The following is a 23632-nucleotide window of genomic DNA, read 5'->3' as shown; positions in this document are numbered from 1 at the left end:
GCCAGGGTTCAGCTTCAGAAGCTGGCTGTTTCCATGCTGCTTTGAGGGAACTTAACTTTAGCTTGTCTGGTCTACTTCTCCTGCCTTAGAAAGGTGATTTTGACCTGTCTTCATGACCTAATTATGTTTCTGATCTCTCTTCCAACTTGGCAAACTCACATCCAATACATCATACTTGTTTGGGCCTTAGCTATCTTCTGATTTATTATGAAGCCAGTAAACAGTTCTTTCATTTTGTCATTTGAAGTTGTTGATGAAACAGCTAAAGTTGTGTTGGGCAAAAATGTGATCTGTGAAGTGACACTAGTCATGGATCCAGAGTGAATCATTTAAAGAAAAAAAAAAAAAAACACCAAACCTTTTTATGTTGAAATAATGAGATTTACACAAGAGCTGGGAAGACAGCACAGGCAGTTCCTATATACCCTCAACCAGGTTCCCTTCCTGTCAGCATGTTATCTAACTATGGCATACTTACCAAAACTATGAAATGGATGTTAGTACAATAGTGTTACAGACTTGGTTCTGATTTTACTGGCTTTTCCACTAATGTTATTTTTCTATAAAAATCTACTCCAGGAGACCATGTTGCATTTTAGTCATTACCTCCTTAGTCTTCTCCAATCTGTGGCGGTTTCTCAGTTTTCCCTTGTCTTTTATGATCTTGACATTGCTGATGAGTACCGATCAAGTATTTCGTAGAATGTTCCTCAACTGGAGTTTGTCTCCTATTTTCATGACCTTAGACTTGGGTCATGAAATTTGGGGAAGAAATTTGGGGAAGAATACTACAGAGATGAAGTGTCTTTCTCATCTCATGTCAGGAATACACAATATCAATATGACTTATTGCTGATGACGTTAGCCTTGGTCACTCGGTAGGGTGAATAATTTTAAATGTGCTTAATCAACAATATTACGTCACACCCATTTTGTATTCAGAATGATATTAGGCACTTACTGGGTGAGATAATTGAGAAATAGGATAGAAAAGAATTCACAGAACGAGCCAAGGAAGAGTTTTATAACATGTACAAGGAAATTATTAAGACCTCAAAGAGATAACTAGAGAAAGAGTAGACAGTTCATAAGGGAAGGAAAGTACACCTTCTTGAAAAAAATACATGAAGAAATGTTTATTTTCATGGATAAACAACATAATTATATCACTAAAATATTCATTACAAATACAGGACACAAACAAAAATATTAGTTGAAAGAGTGGTGTAATCACTCTTTCATCCTTACCAATTATGATTATAATTTTAAAATATGTAGAATAGGGGCACCTGGGTGGCTCAGTGAGTTTAGCCTCTGCCTTCGGCTCAGGTCATGAGCTTGGGGTCCTGGGATCAAGTCCTGCATTGGGCTCTCTGCTCGGCAGGGAGCCTGCTTCCCTCTCTCTCTCTGCCTGCCTCTCTGCCTACTTGTGATCTCTCTCTGTCAAATAGATAAAATCTTTAAAAAAAATGTGTAGAGTAAAAAAAAGACCAAATCATAGAATAAATATTAATAGTGATTGTCTTTGGATGATGAGTTTGTGCATGACTATTTTTCTTCTTTTGGCTTTTCCATATTTTTGGGAAAATTTAACACTAAGCTGTGTTAACCAAAAGTCAAGTGGGGTAGTGGAAAGAATGTCTGCATTATAGTCAAACCTGGTTTGAGTCCTTACTCTGCTATTTAAAGGCCTCATGAACTTGGGTAAGTTTGCACCCTAGTCACTTTAGATCCTCAGATGTCAAGTTGGAATCATGAAATAATTTTGTGGGGTGTTTGGGAGAAAATTAAGTGATACAGAATGTTTGGAAACCCCTGGCCCTGTTTATATTAAAAAATGTCTTCTCTTAAAAGACAAGGCACCTGCTTTGGGGATTTTTTATAATCTCTTTGTTTATTTATTTATTGCGGGGGATTTTATAATCTCTCTTTTTAAAAAATTTTAATGTTTTTTTTTAAGATTTAAAAAAATTTTATTATGTTATGTTAGTCACCATACAGTACATCATTAGTTTTTGAGGCAGTGTTCCATGATTCATTGTTTGCGTATAATACCCAGTGCTCCATGCAATACCTGCCCTCCTTAATACCCATCACCTCTTTAGAGAAAAGGTTTGAAATACGCTCATGGAATGAAGGGCTGGGAGGTGAGAGCCTGCCTCACTGTTGTAGGAGCTTGGGGGAGGTGGAGAAAACCGTGGAAGAAAATCCAAGAATGTTCTCAGGAGTGGGTGGGACTTCAGCGTTCATTCAACAGCCAACACATCATATGTGCCAGATCATGTTCTGATCATTTTGGATGCACATTCATTAAAATATTTATTAAGTGCTCACCACAGGCCAGGCATTGTTCTGAGAACTGGCAATAGAGGGGAGAACAAAATGGATGAAAATACCTGCTTTCACGAAGCTCATTTTCTACCGAAGGGAGACAGATAATAGACGAACAGGCAGAGTATGTGTGAAGGAAAACACAGCAGGATGCGTGTATGCGTATGTTGCAATTTTAAGCAACATTTTTCTGCTTATGAACTTTAAATGTATCATGACACATCCCCCACCATCTCCCCTCCAGGGACCCTCAGTTTATTTCCTCGAGTTAAGGTTCTCTTATGGTTTGCCCCCCCCTCTTTTCATTTTATTTTATTTTTCCTTCCCTTCCTCTATGTTCATCTGTCTTGTTTATTAAATTCCACACATGAGTGAAATAATATGATAATTTTTTTTCTCTGACTGACCTATTTTGCTTAGTATAATAACCTCTAGTTCCAGGCATATCATTGCAAATGGCAACATTTCATTCTTTTTGGTGACTGAGTAATATTGCATCGTGTGTGTCTGTATGTGTGTGTATCTATAGATCTATATCTATATCTGTCTATATCTATCTCACATCTTCTTTATCCATTCATCTGTCAATGGATATCTGGGCTCTTTCCATAATTTGTTTATGGTGGGATAATTGTGTGATGGGTATTAAGGAGGGCACTTGACGGCATGAGTACTTAATGTTGTATGCAACTGATGAATCACTTAATTCTTTTTTTTTTTAGCTTCTCATTTTATTTTATTTTTTTTATTATGTTCTTTTTTTTTAGCAGTTAATTTATAATTTTTTATTTTTTATAAACATATATTTTTATCCCCAGGGGTACAGGTCTGTGAATCACCAGGTTTACACACTTCACAGCACTCACCAAAGCACATACCCTCCCCAATGTCCATAATCCCACCCCCTTCTCCCAGACTCCCTCCCCCCAGCACTTAATTCTACCTCTGAAACTAATACCACAATACATGTAAATTAAATTGAATTTCAATAAAAATTAAAAAAGAAATGTGTCATTACACAAAAATATTTTTCTGGTTAAGGAAATTAAAGTAGGAGCATAGATTCGTAGAAGGCAAGGTCATTCCTTTCTCCCAACTCCATGACCCTCCCTTTTTAGAAGCATGTGTTTTCTGTGTGCTTTTCCTGCCTTCAGAAATAACTCTTGGCCATTTCCTTCAGGTTGCAAATCCCCAAGGTGTGCACATTTGAACGTGTGCTGTGTATTATTTCTGTGGGGCCTCATCCCCTTTCCTTTCAAGTGTGCTCTGGCTTTCTTACCCCAAGTGCCTACTGACATTTAGGCCCTTTGTCTCAGGACCCCTGAATCCAGAAGTGTGCCAACCCTCTTCTGACAATATTTTGATCTAAGTTATCCATAAGTTTTTCTTTTTTTCTTGATTCCTTTCCTTCTTGAAGGATGTCTCTTCACTGCCCACGTTCTCAACGTGTTGGCGTAGCCATCTCTCTTTTACACTCTGGCTGGCTGTTGCCGTGCCAGTGTCTGTGTGCACACACATGAGCACGCACGTGTGGGGTGTGTGTGCGCGTCCACATGCGGGGTGCAATGGCTCTTTCTTCAGAGACCGCTGGCTGGCTTGAGTGGGTTTGGCTCTCATGGGGAGGAGGATAGTTTCTTCCCCATGGGGCAGAGCTGCTCTGACCTAGCAGTTTAACTGCCTTGTTAGATGCTCATGTTTTCACTTCCCTTCCTGTTTCAGTTGGAATGAATCACATTCGAAAACATTTCCATCCTTTTAGTGACTACATTGAATAACACACGGTTTTCATTACTATTTACCGTAATCAAACTTAACCTTTTTCTTTTTAAAATTAGCACAATTATTTCCATCATTATCTAGCTTTCTTCAGTTGGCATGCTTAGCTCCAAAAAATGGATTCCCGCCTAGACTGATGGAGAAGGAGTCTTTTTTAATTTCTGGAGACTCAGAATTCATAAAAGTGATAACGAAAACTATGGTGGAAGAGTGTAGATGATTGGCTGATAGATTGCTCCAAACTATTTTCAACTGACTTCCTCCTCAGCTATCCTTCCCTGAACCATGCTCCTTGAAGTGGTCTCCAACATTGAGCTTTTAATTAATATTTTACAACATTTCTTTGAAATGAGACAAATGCCCCAGGCTGTCTTAAATATAAGCTTCGTAATTCCAAAAGAATATTGTCACCTGAAACTTCTACCTCTTTGCCCTCACTCACACACCCTTTGGATTGGTTAAGGGAGGATCATCACAACACAGTGGAATTTTGAGACTGCTACAACATTCATGTTCCTGCTTTCCGAGGGGTTGGCAGCCACATGCTGCTGAGAAGCTGTTTCAAAGGGGAACTGGACTTATTTCCCTTTTAAGTGAGAGTTGCAGCATGAATGTAGATCAATCACAGTTTCTAGCAGAGTCGTATCCTCTTTATGAGTGCACTTCCTCAAAGACCTCTGGGCATACACTGAGTGTGTTAGGCAGAGCCCTTTCAAAATCCAGACGTGTTTTCCGAACAAATGCCAGATTTCCTAGGACTGCTGGTTACAATCCCTTGCTCCACAAATATAGTGCATCTAAGATTGTCTGTCTGGATAATCTTCCCTTTTTAGTGTTTACTTAAAGTGGAAATGATGTTATCCAGGCCCTGGGTATGAATGAGATCATGTCATGAGGTCTCCTTCTGATGTTGTTTCTCTTAGTAGGGTAGTGACATCAGGATCTGAAGGCAGATCGACAGTTTTGATGACATTTTGAAGTCCTGGCCATTTCTAACCTCCCATGATTGTTGGGAAATCACTGGGGAAATTAGGATGTCACATAAGGTGGTAGGTCAACCTATGTAGTTACCCACAGCCATGGGAAGATACTGTGGAGCTATTATTAGTGTGCTCTGAAAAGACTTATTTATTCTAAAATAGATTTTATTTTTTAGAGAAGTTTTCATGCACAAAACCACTGAGCAGAATGTACAGAGATTTCCCATATGCCTCCTGCCCTTATGACTAGACAGACTCTCTTCTTAGCACCATCCCAACCACCCACCCCAGAGTGGGACATTCGTTATGACCGAGGAACCTACATTGGCACATCATAATCATCTAAAGTCCATGGTTTACAGTAGGGTTCACTTCCAATGTTGTATATCCTATGGGTTTTGACAAATGTATAATTACATGTATCCATCATTATAGTATCCTACAGAGAAGCTTCACTGTTTTTTTTAGAAAAGATTTTATTTATTTATTTATTTGTCAGAGAGAGAGAGAGAGAGAGCGAGCGAGCACGCACAAGCAGGCAGAACGGCAGGCAGAGGCAGAGAGAGAAGCAGGCTACTTGTCCAGCAAGGAACCTAACGCGGGACTCTATCCCAGGATCCTGGGATCATGACCTGAGCCAAAGGCAGTGGTTTAACTGAGCCACCCAGGTGTCCCTCACTGTTTTTTTAAAAAATTGTATTTTGCCTATGTACAGATTGAGAAGGTCCTATCTAAAAAGATGAATGGTTGAATTCTCCTTTTCTGCTAAGATTTTAGGCAGGAAAATATTTTTCATGAATATGGATGTTCTCTGACAAAAGAGTTCCATGACCATATGGGTTTGGGAAATACTGGGGAAGAATAATGAAGTTATCAGTATGGTATTGACACCACTATTCTGGCTTTCACATACAAATATATGTTGTCTGAATCAGCTCAATTATCTAACTAAAATGAAATTTTACTTCCGAGAAATAGGTGGAAAAAAACAATCATGAACATCCTAACCATGAGTCCTCATATCTGTTTTGAAATGAGCATCCCATTAAGATTTTCATCCACACATTTGTTTATTTGTTCATTTAATAAATATCTATTTTGTGCCTTGTCTGTGCACTTAGGGACACACATCCCCTTAACATGAGGAAGAATGTGGCAGAGGTGGTTAGTAACCATTGCTGTCTGTTCTTTAGTCATGTTGAGTGCATGGAAATGCAAGACAAAGACCATTTCCCATCTTTTTTTGCAGTGAGAAGTGCCATGTGACTATGTTCTGGTCCATGGGATGTGACCTTGAGGTTCTGGGTGCAAGGCTGTTACTTGAATTTTATGCATTGGCCTAGCTGGCAAAACAGAAGCCATGTGACAGAGCAACAAGACGGAGCCTGGGACTTTGAGGCTATGGAGGAGGACAACAGCCTTGACATATGTATAATGAGACCAGTACGTGAAAGAAAGAAACTTCTATCCGCGGAAGTCCCTGTTACCATGGCCTTCATCATGGCAGTCAAACCAGTTACCCAACTGACCCGAAAGGATTTCTGGTGATTGGGTGTTGTCATAAGATCAGACAGTTGCGACATTTAGGATCCTTTTAAGTCCAATGGTATACAATGACCATCTCAGTTTATATAAAAGGCTTGGTTATAGGAAGGGAATATTTAGAATTTCTTCAACTTCTTATTTCCACATGTTGAAGGAAGAAAAGACCCAGGGAACTGAAGTATCTTTAGGTGATAGTGAAGAGAGGCACAGATTCTTCTTATTATTTTAGTTAACAAACCTAGAGAAATCAGGTCAACCGTTCATACTGCAGTCGAATTTTTCCAGTTAACTTAGGGTGTGCAAGCATTTGACATGGATCCAAAGGTTTTAAAATATCCCAAATCTATTTTCCCAATTCCTTCTATATATCTTTGTGAAACAAATTCTGGCCCTGTAAACTTCCCTTCACTAACACACTACCTCTGTCCACAAGTGGGCTTAGGTAAACACACAAGTATATATTTAGATGTGGGTTAGGCATGAAATAGCTTTTACTTCCTAAATAAGGAAAGAAAAACCTTGATTCATTACTAAATGGGACATTTTAGATTTGAGTAGACAAAAAGGACCATGTGAAAATGTGCTAAGCTTCCACATAGTTAACAAGATGTCACTTTGTGAGAGAATTTTCATAATTAATGAACCAGTTCAATTTGCTCTGCCATTTGACTTTGATTAATATGTCGTGAAGTATTCCCACTGGGACTCTATCCAGTTGGTTTGGGAAGCTCTTATGTCTATATCCTGTGCACAAGCATGGATCAAAGTGCTGGCATCTTAATACCTGCCTCGTTAGGTCAGGAAACAGTCATGTCAACTCAGTGACAATGCCTGAGGTCCTGCAGCAAAACACCACATGGCCCAGATGAACAAACCCACAACCAGCAAACACAAAATGCAAGCCAAAACTATTTGGAGAAGGGACTGGACCATTTGCCTATTTTATGGGATCTTAGAAGGCGAATTTACGTAATTAAACTTTTATTCCTAATTCTGCCGTGAATTTGGCAGCCCGAGTGAAATGACCTTACGGTCGTCTTTATACGATCTGATTAAAATTTGCTTCACTGCAAATTTGGTTTATGGGAATAAATTATTTACATGATAAGCTGTAGCTATTGGTGTCTGGTCAGTGCCTTTTTCTGTTTAGAAACCACTATTGGCATTTCAGAAGAGGAATTAAATACGGAGAATTTGTCGTATGTATGAGAGGGATGAAGGTGTAAAAATGGGGAGATTAGCAACTGCGGGAAGCCACCATCCTCTTAGGCTTGAAGAAATGAAGGAGAACCAGCTGGACTCTCCCCTTAGGCTGACTGAGCCACAAAAGTTGTTGCTATAAAACCGAGCGGTGTGAGCAGAAGCTCAGAAGGCACACATGCCAGCCTGCTGCTGGGGCTGCCATTGCCAGAGGCACCCTAGAAGGTGAAAAAAAAACCAACACATTCTTCACTCCCACCTTTCAGTTTGCTACTTGTGCCTCCCACTGGTGGAACCCAATGGAAGGCTGGTTGTCAAGAAATGTCGTTTCTGGGCTTTCTGCCTCAGGGTCAGAGATGAGCAAGATAAAGAAGGAGGGTGTGGAGTTGAGAAACAAGAGCCTCCAGTCAGTACCCAGCTTCCAAGGACATATCCTATGCAGATTTTTAAAATCATCTCATATTTTAGGGGCGCCTGGCTGGCTCAGTGGGTTAAGCCACTGCCTTCGGCTCAGGTCATGATCCTGGAGTTCCGGGGTCAAGTCCCACATCGGGCTCCCTGCTTGGACGGAAGTCTCCTTCTCCCGCTGACCTCTCTCCTCTCATGCTCTCTCTCTCTCAAATAAACGAATAAAATCTTTAAAAAAATAACATCATTTCATATTTTAAAGTCATGGCAAGGGTACTCTTTAATCCCCATCCTCAATTTCCCCAATCCCAGCCTCTCCCAGACCTCCCCTCCGGTAACCATCAGTTTGTTCCCTAGAGTTAAGAGTCTGTTTCTTGGTTTGTCTCTCTTCCCTTTCTTTTTTTCCCCCCTTGCTCATTTGTTGTGTTTCTTAAATTCCACATATGGGTGAAATCCTATGGTATTTGCCTTTCTCTGACTGACTTGTTTCACTTAGCATAATACCTGTAGGTCCATCCATGTCATTGCAAATGGCAAGATTTCATTTATTTTTATGGCTGAATAATAGCCCATATATCACCTCTTCTTTATCTATTCATCTAATTATGGACACTTGGGCTGTTTCCATAATCTGGCTATTCTAGATAATGTTGCTATAAACATAGGTGGGCATGTGTCCCTTTGAATTAGTGTTTTTGTATTGCTTGGGTAAATACCTCGTTGTGTGATTACTGGATCATAGAGTAGTTCAATTTTAAATTTTTTGAGGACAAGGGGAGATGGAGAGGAGAAGGGAGTTGAGGGAAATTGGAAAGGGAGGTGAACCATGAGAGACTATGGACTCTGAAAAACAATCTGAGGGTTTTGAAGGGGCGGGGGGTGGGAGGTCGGGGGAACCAGGTGGTGGGTATTGGAGAGGGCACAGTTTGCATGGAGCACTGGGTGTGGTGCAAAAACAATGAATACTGTTATGCTGAAAAGAAATAAAAAAAAATTTTTTTGGAGGAAGTTTTGTGGTGTTTTCCATATCCCATATAGATTTAAGCAGCTGCACAGTAGTTGATTACATTAATAAATGAGATAAAATTTTATTATTAGCCAAGTCATCACATCTTTAAATCCATCTCTATGAAACTGTATAAAATTAGAATCTAGCATATACATACAATTCTGAAGTTGTGTGGATGACAGTGGATATTATATTTAAAATGCTCCTGTTAATATTTATTCACACTAGTTATCCAACTGTCTTTATTGGTAAGAAATAAGACTGAAACTATCATTTACATCTATGCCTTGACCATGCCAATCCTGTCTTTCTACAATGACTAAAAAGGATCAAATTTAAACAGAAAAGGTAGTGAAGAAATTAGTTGAAACTTGGTTTATACCTCATATATCTCCCATTGCAGATAAAAACACTGGTGCTCTGCACCCAAAAAACCCCCAAATAAAACAAAACACCAGGTGGCCCCCTTCCCTGGGCAGATATAACTTAAAGGCAACCCCAGCCCCACAATACCTGGGAGATGTGCAATGTTATTTGCCCTCCTGCTGGGCTTCTAGCGGTCAAAGCAGGTCAAGGACATTTGAGGGAACAAATACAAGCCTTTACCCACTTTGTGGCCCAGTCACGTTAGATAGGAGAGCCATTAATAAAAAGGAAAAAAAAAAAAGCGCCTGTTCGTCTTGGTGGCACTGTACAAACAGGACTGGATAATTTTGTGTTATGAATTTGTTCCTATCTCTTCACGTGGGTCTGGGAAAAGTGTCTGGAGGGCATTTTCCTCCCTGGTTGGAGGTGACTTACCAGACTGGCAATTACTGTCATTACAAGCCCGGCACACAGCTGGGAGACTGTGGTGATTGCTCACCACTAAGCAGCATGGGACACGCGGGAGCAGTTGAGACCACACTGTGAGGCCAGGGAACTGCAGACAAGTAATCTGCTGGGGAAAAAGGCCCCTTTGATCTTCATACCAGACAGCAATTTCAGCAGAAGCGGAGTCGAGTTGGTATTTTTTTATTGCAGTGGGACGGGCACTACCGACTTGCCTGAGTGGGGATTGCCAGGAGGAAGTGAAGTTGATCTTTAGCTCACCTGCATCTTAAGCAGGGCAACTTTTAAAAAAGCTTCATGATTTTCTTAACTAGAAATGGTCTAAGTACTTAATAAAGGCAAGTAATTTGTTATTCGATGTTTTGAATCACGTGGCCAATTTCAGCTCACGGAATACTAGGTGCTTGCCTGGCAACTGAAGTCTGGCGATGGCAACTTTCTCTTTGGTCCTTGTGGTGAACTGCGAAAATTCAATCATTTTCACTAAAACTCAGTACAGTGCTTGCCTTCATATTTCCCTGGAATCATCTATTGTCAGCCTCCAGGGAGAGAACAGATCTGTCTGTGTCCTCTCAGAAAGACTTCTGGGTTATTGTTATGCCAATTGGAAACACGAGAAAGGCTGTTTACATAGAAAGTGGTCCAAGGAAGAAAGTGGGTTTGGATGAAGGGCATCGGCTCATGTCTTTTGTGCTGGTTATAGGACAAGCATCTCATCACAAGGCATCCTGACGTGGTCAGAATCTGTGGATGACTCATTTCCTTTGGAAAAGTTTAACAGAAGCTGCAAGAGGACCCGTCTGTGAATCCTTCTGGTTAAGCAGTCATTCAGTTCATCATGACTTACTTGTTTTGGAATCATGGACTTCTCTTGAACTAAAGTTACAGTTTCTCTAACTGGACAGGATGTAGGGTGTTTACGATAACCTCGGTTATTTTGATCGTCAGTGTGCACCTTCAGGTTCTCACTAAGCAAATACTGAACGAATGAACCAAATGAGTTTTTGCTTATGGCTATTGATTTCCTGGTAGAACTCCTTTTTTTCTAGTGTCTACAGGAAATGTCTCCTTCGCTTGTGTGTGTGTCTGCTAGGCTTGCCAGTTCTAAGTCGGCCACGGGAGGAGTTGTGTTCACAGGAACACACCATGTGACATGTCAGGCAGATCAAAGCAGGGATTTCAGGGCTGACTACAAGGGGAAATGGTTAGTAATTAATAAAAGGATGTGGAATTGGTCATGTTGACTGAAAGAGCCCAGAACCTTGGCGAAATGCTTCGAGAGGCTGCCAAGATAAAAAGAGTGGCTGGGCTGAGTTATGTACGGGCGAAGCTTGCAGGTGTTAATGCCACTGGGTGAGGGGAGCAGAGGAAGAAGTTTACTTTCACCCAGACAGTGGTGGGCTCACAGATTATAAGAGCCTCTTCAGCTTTGGCCTTAGTTTCAGTTTGTTTTTGAATGGAGCTTTTAGGGGCCATAGGGGACATACAAAAACGTGATAATGGTGTTTAATGCTGAGAGTCAAGCTGTGGTTTCTCATTGGCTGTATCTGGCTTTATGCTGCTTCATGTCAGTGTGTTTTGTTTCCAGATTTAGGATCAAAGCAACCTTTCCCTTGCACTTTGTTCATCCCCCTCCCAACCCCACACTGTGCAGTCTAATGCATTGATGAAACCAAATAAATCCCCCAGGAATGCGTGAGTCTGCTGGCTTTCCACCATAGCTATAGCCACTGTACACTTTTTTGGTGGCTTGGTGGTGAGGAGTAGAAAGTGGGAAGGGGAAGTGATCCAGATAATGGATGTTGGGAAGGAGTGTATTAGAAGTGGGTCCCATCTCAGCAAAGGGCTGGTGAGTATTCCTCGTCAGGTCTCAGCTGACAAGGCTGAGAGCTACGAAAGCTCTGAATGCAGCGCTCTCTCTCTCTCTCTCTCTCTGTTCTCGGGAGCTGGAAAATCATGGAACCTCCAAAGAAAATGTCCACTGATTGGCTGAGAGACTTGTGAGCTTATAAATGGCTTCACTGAGTTTTTAAGCCATTTTCCCAAGAGGAAGATGATGTTTGATCCCTTTTGCAATCTTTGCAGATATCTCAGGACAGGAGGTCCCTGCAAGGAGTAGATACTATTGACCCTAGCCAAGTAGCAGTGCAGTGTCTTAACTTCTGAATGGTTTTTGTCTCTTGTTCTTTGCCCTCCTTCAGGCCTTTTCCAGCTCCTGCCAACCTGCTCCAAAAAGACTAAGGCTATGGACAACGTAACTAGTTGGGAAAGAGTCGGGGGCAACATGGCTTGGCTGGGTCATCTTCAGTGGTTTAGAGTGGCGTTCCCAACCTTGGAGCAAATATCAACTTTATGGGTAATCTTGTATGTTAAGAATGGTTTGAAGTAAATATGACAGATCCTTAAATCATAGGCAATTATGGGCACGGGGACAACAGTTTTTGTAAATTTCTCTCTACTCATCTGTAATTTCAAAACACAAAAGTATCTGTTGAGGGACTGGAAGGCCAATGTGAAGAGTGGTAAGAAATGACAACCAAATATATGCTAGGTGCTTTTGGGTCTTTGCAAAGAAATATCCACATGTCCTGTGTGGGATTCAGGGGATCATTTATCATTTTTTACAGAATGTTGAGTAGTAACACCCTAAAACTCAGTGGCTGAAAACTATAATGGATTGTGTTTGCTCATATATCTATGGGCATGGCTGGCTGGGACGACCCTGCTCCAGCGTCTCTCATTCTCCTCTGGGTAAATTGAGGCCTGTTCTTCCCAGTGATGGTGGAGGTGAGATAGGAAAACGGAAGTGCACAGGGCTGCTGAGGCTTAGCCTGGGAAGCAGTGCCCTTGCCTTCCACCCATATGCCACAGCCAAGGCAGGTCACGTGGCTGAGCCCAAAGTCAACGGGCAAGAAAATAGTCTGGTTATGACAAGCCTGGGCAAGGATGCAAATGCAGAGAGATGGGTTAAAAATTGGCCAATTGTAACAGAGAGAGCGAGAGAGAGAATACATTCTACACATAAAATCATATCTCTATAAATATAATTTATGATTCCATCTACATGTGAGTCTATATCATATGTATACAAGTGATACCAGTGACAATGCTCTTATCTGGGTTTCCCAGAGTTCTTTTTTGTTCTACTCCTGTGAAATGGTTGAGGAATTAGTGTCTGCCCTATTGGAATAGGATCTCCCTTGGAAAAGAAACAACATCCTAAATATTTCCTCTGTGATTTTATTTTCAATTCCCCAACCACTGGCATGCCCCAGCCAGCTTCCTGGGTTGGGAGCCTCTGTGGTTTCCAGGAGCAGTTCTCCTAGGTTGATCTGGAAAAGCTGGGCTGTGTTTCAGCCAGAGATGAGAGTCTTTCTCCGAAAGTCTTAGAAGTGAGGGCATTTTGTTTCCAGATAATAAATCGTGCTATATCTGGGCCAGCCATCTCTATCCCCACCTGCTCCCTGAGGTCATCCCAGCAGGGATGTGGTAGTCTGCAGCTCTCTTTGCCTAGAAACAGGAGGCCACTGGATGCACCATGACAGCAGCATGAGATGGTCAACATGGTCTGTCCTCCTCTGTATCAACTGGGCAACGTCCTGATAATGGGGACAAACATTGCACTTCACAGTAGCTTGTTGGCTCTCAGTAAATATTAAGGAATGAAGGGGCACTTTTCAAAGCACTTAAGAAAACTCTCTGGAGGTGAGGAGGGCAAAGAACCAGTCCCCACAGGAGAATTGGGAGGTGCTGATGACAGGGAGACATGCTGATGTGGCAGCAGGTGATTAGGAGCCATTTTAGTTGGGGTGGTGGGGACGGAGGGAGGGATAGCGTCTCTGAGGGGATGACACTTAGTTTTTAATTTTAATTATTTTATTAATTTTATTATTTATTTATTTGTTTATTTAGTAAAATAGTTTTATTTTAATCCCAGCAGGGTTAATTTACAGTGTTAAGTTGGTTTCAGGTGTCCAGTATAGTGACTCAGCACTTCCACTCATCACCAGGTGCTCACCAGGACAAGTGCTCCCCTGAATCCTCACCACTGATTTTTCCCCTCCCCCCACCCCCTCCTCTCTGGAGACCATCAGTTTGTTCTCTACAGTTAAGAGTCAGTTTCTTGGCTTGTTTCTCTCTCAAGGAGATGCCATTTAAATTGAATTCATGCAAAGACCTGGGGGAAGAGATTTCCAGGTAGTGAGACCAGCATGTGTAAACACCCCAAGGGAGTGACAATCAACCCTAAAATCTCCCAACTTCCAAAGGCAACCTTCTCTGATGCACCCATACCTTCTGGTCTTTCCAAAGGAAATATTCTTTCAAAATTCTTTCAGAGCCCGTCAACGCTAAGGCCTACTTTCAACAGGACTGGCTATTTAATTACTTATTTATAAATAGATTTTACTATTTAAAAAGATTTTATTTATTTATTTGACAGAGAGAGAGAGAGAGAGAGAGAGACAGTGAGAAATGGAACACAGCAGGAGGAGTGGGAGAGGAAGAAGCAGGCCTCCTGCTGAGCAGAGAGCCCCTTGCGGGGCTCGATCCCAAGACCCTGGGATCATGACCTGAGCTGAAGGCAGACATCTAATGACTGAGCCAGCCAGGTGCCCCTAGATTTTACTTTTTGGAGCAGTTTAGGTTCATAGCAAAATTGAGCAGAAGATACAGAGATTTCCCATATGTCCTCTGGCTTCTCCCTTTCCTCTTCAGGCACAGCCTCCCCCATTAAGCAACGTTCCCCATCAGAGTGGCACATTTGCGCAGCTGGGGAGGCTACATTGACACACCATTATCACCCAGAGTCCATAGTTGACCTTAGGACTCATACTTGATTCTGTGCATTCTATAGGTTTGGACAAATGTATATGACATGTATCCGCCATATACTGGATATGGAGGTTTCACCGCCCTAACAATCCTCTGGTTGGTTATTTTCAAGTACAATGAAACCTTCAAAAGAAGAATAAAGGAAAGCGGCCAGTGCAGCTTTTTTCTCCCCTCTTTCTTTAAGATCGTAAAGGTCTTTGACGCGTGGAAGGCAAGCTTTTATTAACCAGGCATTTGTATCATAAACATAATTCCCAGACAAGCAGGAAAGTCCCAGAATTCTGAGTCACTGATGTTTGAATAGATGTTTTGTAAGGCCAAGCATTTGCTTTTACAAATAAAGCATTGATGAACTAAACAGTTGCTTGAAATGAACTGGGCAAGTTTTATAATGTGCACTTGGCCTTCAGAAGACAGTGCTGTGATTTATAACAATGTTTCCCTCTTTAATCTGCATTCGTATTACAAGAAAATCTCTCTTTTTTTGCCACCAGTTTTCGTATTACAAGAAAATCTCTCTTTTTTTGCCACCAGTTTTGGTAAATGCCCAGTGTGAAGGAGACCTGTATTTACAAATTACAAAAATTTCATGTGAATAAACAACACAGTCACCTGATAGATGCTACATAATACGCAGCTGCAGTGGGGTCTTCTCTTGTTGTGGGAGGTATAAGAAAATGAGAAAGGATTCTGTTTGTGAAACACAGTTTTGTCAGGAGTATGGCCAGTACGGTTTATTTCTTATTCCCGGCTGCTTCTAACACTGCTGAGATGTTTTAATGCATTTTGTGCACTTCAGTAATAGAAAGGTGTAGAAATCGAACTGGAGAGAGTTCAGAGAGGGACAGAGAATCAGGTATGTGAGGCTCCAGGCTATGATTTATACTTAGAAGAACTAATACCTCATGAGGACTTTGCCTTACCAAAAGCAAATGATGGGAAACACTAGATATCTGCGCATACTTGAAGGGAATATGAGTCCAAAAAAGAGAGCAATTTAGCTTGATATAAAGGGCTGGAGTTGGGTTGGAAACTCAGTGGGTAGAAGTGGGGGAGATGGGAGAGCCTCCTTCTGGAACTAAGGTCATAAAGTTTCAAATAAGAATACACAGATTATGGGCTCAAGTACCTGTTCCCTCCACTGTGTGCCCCTGCTCCCCTCCCCTGCCCCAAACTTCCTATTTTATTAACCATTACAAACAGATTATTCTTTGACTCAAACTGTCCATTTGAGCAAAGGAGTCCTTTCCAAGATCCCCTCTTTATGGAGAGGAGGAGCTCCATCTGTCTGTCTCCAGGAGACTGGGGAGGAAAAGAACCATGGGCTGAAGATGTGGGCACAGCTCCATCAGCAATGAGGAATCTGATTCCTTTTCTGTTGTTATGGGATTGAATTACTCGCCACTCTTTAATATGTAGGTTCTGGAGTGGGTCTCCTCTGCTCTCTCCCTTGACACAGCACCTCTCTGTAATAGCAATAGTGATTGACAGCCCCTAGCTTCTCATCTGAGGTCTTCTGGTGGTGGACAAGCCAATGTTCATGAGTCAGCTCATTCATTGATGTTTGCTCTAGGTCCAATATACATACTCAAGTGTGGCAGTCCTGTGTAATCACCTGGTGAATTTTTGTATGGAATCAGAAGAGACCCCGAATCGCTAAGGAAATGCTGAAAAACAAAAATAAAACTGGGGGTATCACGTGACCCGATTTCAAGCTTTAATACAAAGCTGTGATCACCAAGACAGCATGGTACTGGCATAAAAACAGACACATAGACCAGTGGAACAGAGTAGAGAGCCCAGATATGGACCCTCAACTCTATGGGCAAATAATCTTCGACAAAACAGGAAAAAATATACAGTGGAAAAAAGACAGTCTCTTCAATAAATGCTGCTGGGAAAACTGGACAGCTATATGTAGAAGAATGAAACTCGACCATTCTCTTACACTGTACACAAAGATAAACTCAAAATGGATAAAAGACCTCAACGTGAGACAGGAATCCATCAGAATCCTAGAGGAGAACTTAGGCAGTAATCTCTTCGATATCAGCCACAGCAACTTCTTTCAAGATATGTCTCCAAAGGCAAAGGAAACAAAAGTGAAAATGAACTTTTGGGACTTCATCAAGATCAAAAGCTTCTGCACAGCAAAGGAAACAGTCAAGAAAACAAAGAGGCAACCCACGGGATGGGAGAAGATATTTGCAAATGATAATACAGACAAAAGGTTGAATTTTGAATTTTACAAAATCTTTTCAGCCTGGGGCCCACCCTCAGTGACTATGTAGAATTGTTCTAGGGAGGGTGTTGGCATCACTATTATTTAAAACTCATCATGAAATACCAACAGGCAACTGATGTTGAGATCACGAATTTTGTCCTCTGGAACTAAGTTCATTTCCCCTTTGACATGACAGTCTTTGAGACATAGAAAGCTGATAACCTGACCCTCAGTTGTTATCAGTTCCCTAAGGCTTTCTTGTCTCCATTTGAAGTCCCTCATTTTCTTCAAAGTTACTCCTGTGATGTGGTTTTATTTCCTCACCATCCTGATCATAACCTACATTGTCTGGATGCCACTTATAGTGTGTGTCTCTTCATGCTTTTGTTTCATTGTGAGCTCGCTGTCAACTAAATCCCCTCAATTTTCTCCTGTAAAAGGCTTACAGCTTAGTGGGGGAGACAGGCATGCCAGCCTCATCCTGTAATTATAAAATTGATTTCTAAAGTCTAAATGCAGGAATTTTCTTGACTCTTACTAAATTTCGTTTTGTTGGGTTACCTATTTAATCCCGTCCTCCAAAATTACTGGTAAGTATCGTCAGTTTGGTAAGGCGTCTGTATTTTTTTACCCATGTTATTAATAGCAGGAACAGAAATTTATTGACCTTGAGCACTTTATTGACTGTAAACACTTATTGACTGGAAACATCACCAGAATGGATCAAAAGAAGCAAAGTAGAGCCCTAGCTTCTACAGGATCACCAATTAAGTGTTCTTATGGAAAAGGGAGAATGCTCAGGGGTAGAAACAAGAGCCAAGAGCCACTGCATAAGTAACAGGTCCCAGAAAGAACTGTAAGGCAACAATGCAGTTGGAGCACAGGGCTGCTCTGGACCTTTGCTGACTGACTGTGCCTCCTGTCTCTCTCGTTTTGAATGGGAGCATGCATTGTGGATATTCTGTGCTTGAGGCACTACTGTGTGTGGAGTGTGTGTGTGTGTGTGTGTTTGTGTGTGCGTGGTGATCTCTACAGTCCACAGTATTCAGATGGTGATGAGCAGTACTCCATGCGTTGTGTATGAAGAGCCACACACAGGGAGCTTCAGTTACCCTTGGACATGACTTAGACGGATGTGGCTTTGGGCAGGTCTGGGGAGGGGGAGTGTATTTTGTATGGGTGAGGGATGTGAATTACATGTGCCTAGAGGCAGATTGAATCTGGGCTCTGTAACTGACCAGTAGAATATGGTGAAGTGTGACTGGTTTTCAGACCAAAGCTTTTTCTACTTTCTGTCTCTGGTGATGCTTAGTCATGGAATCCAAGCCACCATGTTGAGAGGAAGCCCAAGCTTCCCCTGGAGAGGCTTTCATGGGGAAGACCCAACAGGCAGAACATTTGGCAGCCATGGGAGAGAGTCACCTTGGCAGAGCTTCCCCAGTTTACCCCAGGTGGACAGAGATGAGCTGTCCCTGCTGAAACCTGCTCAGAACCAGATTCAATATGTCTCTTTATTTTGATTAATGGTTGGCTTATGTAGTTGGCTGCTCCCATGTTGGGAGCATAGATATTCACAATTGTTAGAGCCTCTTGTTGGACAGAGCCTTTAAGCATGATACAGTGTCCTTCTGTATCTCTGACTACAGTCTCAGAGCCAGATTCATTTACAAAGCACATGGCTGTTTTAAGCCATGGAGTTTGGAGGGATTTGTTTCCCAGCAGGTAAGATCACCGCCAGGCACTATGGTTGTGACTTTTCCTATATGTTCTTATTTAGTCCTCCTGACAATGCTGTGACTTAGGTGTTATTCTCTCCCCTGGTAGATGAGAAGACTAGGTTCAGTGAGTTTGGTAACAGCCCAAGATCGCACAAGTGTAATTGGCAATACTGGGGTTGAAACTGAGCAATGTATCATTCTTTTAACCTCTAAATCGCAGGTAATACAGGACTAAGGGCAAGAGAGTCATGCAGCCACTGGACAGATCTCTACAGAGCACTCTCTGTGGAGAGCAAAAGAAAGAAAACATAGTCTGCCAGTATGAATTCCACATGGCTTAAGGAAATAAATATAAAAACACAGAACTACAAAAGTATTAAAAGAAAACATGAAAGTTCTTCAAGTTGTTAATGCTTGTGCATAATAAAGCTACTGGTTTCATATCTGATATTATTTTTAATAATATTTCTGTCAATTCTCTTGGGATCACAATTTGTCTACATATAGGGAAAATTTTGTTTATCGTTTGTCTACAATTTATACCTTGTATTTCTTATACTTCTCTCTCCTTTAAAATAGGATCTATTGGAGGAGGAGATGAACCACGAGACACTGTGGACTCTGAGAAGCAAACTGAGGGTTTTGGAGGGGAAAAGGGTGGGGATTGGGTGAGCCTGGTGGTGGGCATTGTGGAGGGCACATACTGCATGGAGCACTGGGTGTGGTGCATAAATAATGAAACTTGGAACACTGAAAAAATAAAATAAAATTAAAAAAATAGGACCTACCATGCAGAACAATGATGAATAATAGCTATGATGGTTGTCTTGTTTTTGACCATAATGGAAACTTTTTATTCTTTCATTATTCAAATATTTTCTGTGAGTTTCCCCCTTAATTACATGATCTTACATCCTTTCTTAGTGTAGTAAGAGGTTTTTTTTTGAAATTTGGAAATAGTATAGAATTTTATCAGGTAAATTTTTGGTGTCATTGAAATGAATGTAATGTTTTGTCCTTACATCTGTTGTAGTTGATTGCATCATAAATTTCCTAATGTTGAACCACTTTTGCATTTCTAGGTGAATTCTGCTTGTCTAAGATTAAGAAATAATAATATAACACTAAATTTGTTTTGCTAATATAATTTTTAGTATTTTACAACCATGTTCACATATTCATATGGCTTCACTTTATTTGTGTGTGCTAACCTTGTTTGGTTTTGGAATCACAGTGATGCTGCCTGTGTTGAATGAGTCTGGAGTCTCTCTTGTTTTTGTGTACTTTCAGATAGATACACAATTTAAGGATTATCTCTAGATTCAAGGAATCAAAATCTCTATAAAAGTACTTGTACATAGTTCCTTTGTTTTTTGAAAGAATTCTAGCTTTGACCACCTTTTCAATTTTTATTTATTTTATTTTATGTTTTAAACAGATTTTATTTATTTATTTGACAGAGAGAGAGAGAGAAACAGCTAGAAGAGGATACACAGGGCGGCGTAGAGGGAGAGGGAGAAGCAGACTTCCCGCTGAGCAGGGAGCCCGATACGGGTTTCCATCCCAGGCCCTGACCTGATCTGAAGGCAGATGCTTAATGACTGAGCCACCCAGGCACCTCCCCTTTTCAATTTTTAAAAAGGTACTAATTTATCAACCTACTCACAGTTTTTACCCTTTCTAGGATGAAATTTGATTAATTCATATTTTTATAAAAAAATCACATGCTTATGGAGATCATCACAATTTTTGAATAGTATTACTTGCTTTTATTTAATAAAATCTCTGGTTTAAAGTTGTATCACCCTTTTCATTGTTCAGTTAATGAATATTTGGGATATCAATTCCAAATTTGTTGAAGGTTATTTGACCATAGAGTTGAGGGTCCATATCTGGGCTCTCTACTCTGTTCCACTGGTCTATGTGTCTGTTTTTATGCCAGTACCATGCTGTCTTGGTGATCACAGCTTTGTAATAAAGCTTGAAATCAGGTAACGTGATGCCCCCAGCTTTATTTTTGTTTTTCAACATTTCCTTAGCGATTCAGGGTCTCTTCTGATTCCATACAAATTTTAGAATTATTTGCTCCAGCTCTTTGAAAAATACCGGTGGAATTTTGGTCAGAATGGCATTAAAAGTATAGATTGCTCTAGGCAGTATAGACATTTTAACAATGTTTATTCTTCCGATCCAAGAGCATGGAATGGTCTTCCATCTTTTTGTGTCTTCTTCAATTTCTTTCATGAGTGTTCTGTAGTTCCTCAAGTACAGATCCTTTACCTCTTTGGTTAGGTTTATTCCCAGGTATCTTATGGTTCTTGGTGCTATAGTAAATGGAATCGATTCTCCAATTTCCCTTTCTGTATTTTCATTGTTAGTGTATAAGAAAGCCACTGATTTCTGCACATTGACTTTGTATCCTGCCACGTTGCTGAATTGCTGTATGAGTTCTAGTAGTTTGGGGGTGGAGTCTTTTGGGTTTTCCATATAAACAATCATGTCATCTGCGAAGAGAGAGAATGTGACTTCTTCATTGCCAATTTGGATACCTTTTATTTCTCTTTGTTGTCTGATTGCTGTTGCTAGGACTTCTAATACTATGTTGAACAAGAGTGGTGAAAGTGGGCATCCTTGTCTTGTTCCTGATCTCAACGGGAAGGCTGCAAGCTTTTTCCCATTGAGGATGATATTTACTGTGTGTCTTTCATAGATAGATTTGATGAAGTTCAGGAATGTTCCCTCTATCCCTATACTTTGAAGAATTTTAATCAGGAATGGATGCTGGATTTTGTCAAATGCTTTTTCTGCATCAATTGAGAGGACCATGTGGTTCTTCTCTCTTCTCATATTAATTTGTTGTATCACATCGATTGATTTGCAAATGTTGAACCATCCTCGATATTAGCCACAGCAACTTCTTTCAAGATATGTCTCCAAAGACAAAGGAAACAAAAGCAAAAATAAACTTTTGGGACTTCATCAAAATCAAAACCTTCTTCACAGCAAAGGAAACAGTCAAAAAAACAAAGAGGCAACCCACGGAATGAGAGAATATATTTGCAAATGACAGTACAGACAAAAGGTTGATATCCAGGATCTATAATGAACTCCTCAAACTCAACACACACGAAACAGACAATCATATCAAAAAATGGGCAGAAGATATGAGCAGACACTTCTCCAATCAAGACATACAAATGGCTATCAGACACATGAAAAAATGTTCACTATGGAAAGAACCAAGATACCCTTCAACGGACGAATGGATAAGGAAGATGTGGTCCACACACACTATGGAGTATTATGCCTCCATCAGAAAGGATGAATACCCAACTTTTGTAGCAACATGGATGGGGCTGGAAGAGATTATGCTGAGTGAAATAAGTCAAGTAGAGAGAGTCAATTATCATATGGTTTCACTTATTTGTGGAGCATAACAAATAGCATGGAGGACATGGGGAGTTAGAGAGGAGAAGGGAGTTGGGGTAAATTGGAAGGGGAGGTGAATCATGAGAGACTATGGACTCTGAAAAACAATCTGAGGGGTTTGAAGTGGTGGGGGTGGTGGGAGGTTGGGGTACCAGGTGGTGGGTATTATAGAGGGCACGGATTGCATGGAGCACTGGGTGTGGTGCAAAAATAATGAATACTGTTTTTCTGAAAATAAATAAATTAATTTAAAAAGGGGGGGTAAGTGGGGATGGTGGCATGCAGAATTTCATGGCCAGGTCTGGAAGGGTACACTTTATTGCCATCCATGGGCTAGAAACTAGTTACATGATCTCAACCCAACTTTAGCTGAAGCTGGCAATATAGGCTTCCTGTGTGTCTAGGAAGAGGAGGATGGGCTCAGTAAGCATCAAGCTACTGACTGCTATAGCTTCAGGTGAGTGATGCCTCTTAAGTATAAATGTCCAAACCCATCACTTTTACCTGTGCTATGTGCTGCTATTGGTTACCACTCAGTTCAAGGTGAGGTGTGGGGTATGGAGTGGCAGAGAGGAGCCAGAGATGTGTCTGCTCCAATGGCCCAGTTAATCCCCTGTTATTTTTGCCCATTCATTGTTGCTTCTTGGGTGCATTGGGTTGGAACTTGGAGCATGGTGTACCCATTCCTCTCTGTAGTGGCTTTGTCCTGCACAAGTGTTTGCTTGTTTTTTTTTCCCCAGCAAGTTGATCTTGTCTGATTTTTATCTTTCTGGTTTTTGTTTCAAAATTTCTGGTTAGTATTAGGTACTGTTTCTTGTTCTGCCCAGTTGTAATAACTCCAGTATTTTAGAAACCATCTCTTCTGTCATTTATAAGGGTGTGGAGAGGGAGGGAAATTAGATGAATATACTATGTTTGCCACTTGGTCTAATGTGTTCATCTTTTTGTGAAAAATGTATAGTACAGAATGATTGATTTGGTAGCAGTTTCAATGTACAGTATGAAGAATTTTTAAAAGAAAAATGAAATCATGAGCTACTTTGATAGACATATATTGATACCAAAAGGGTGATTGATGGTTCTGTGTTCTCCTTATATCTGGAATACTCTTTGTAGCTCTGGATATGCAATTTATAACAGATATAGACTACCTGGAATTTATCAAGTGGAGGACATCTATGATGGTGATTGTTCTAGAAAGCATATCATAGAGTAATTGTGGAGGAAACCAAGCATATTCTGCATGGAGAATAAAATATAAGGTCGGATGGGGGTGTATGTGTGTCAAAATATGCAGAATTTGTCATATGTCTTTGTTAACTTGCTCTAGATTTTTAATGAGTTTGAT

Source organism: Mustela nigripes, chromosome 2, assembly GCF_022355385.1.
Source record: "Mustela nigripes isolate SB6536 chromosome 2, MUSNIG.SB6536, whole genome shotgun sequence".
In the NCBI taxonomy this organism is placed as follows: Eukaryota; Metazoa; Chordata; class Mammalia; order Carnivora; family Mustelidae; genus Mustela; species Mustela nigripes.
This window is presented reverse-complemented; position numbering follows the sequence as displayed.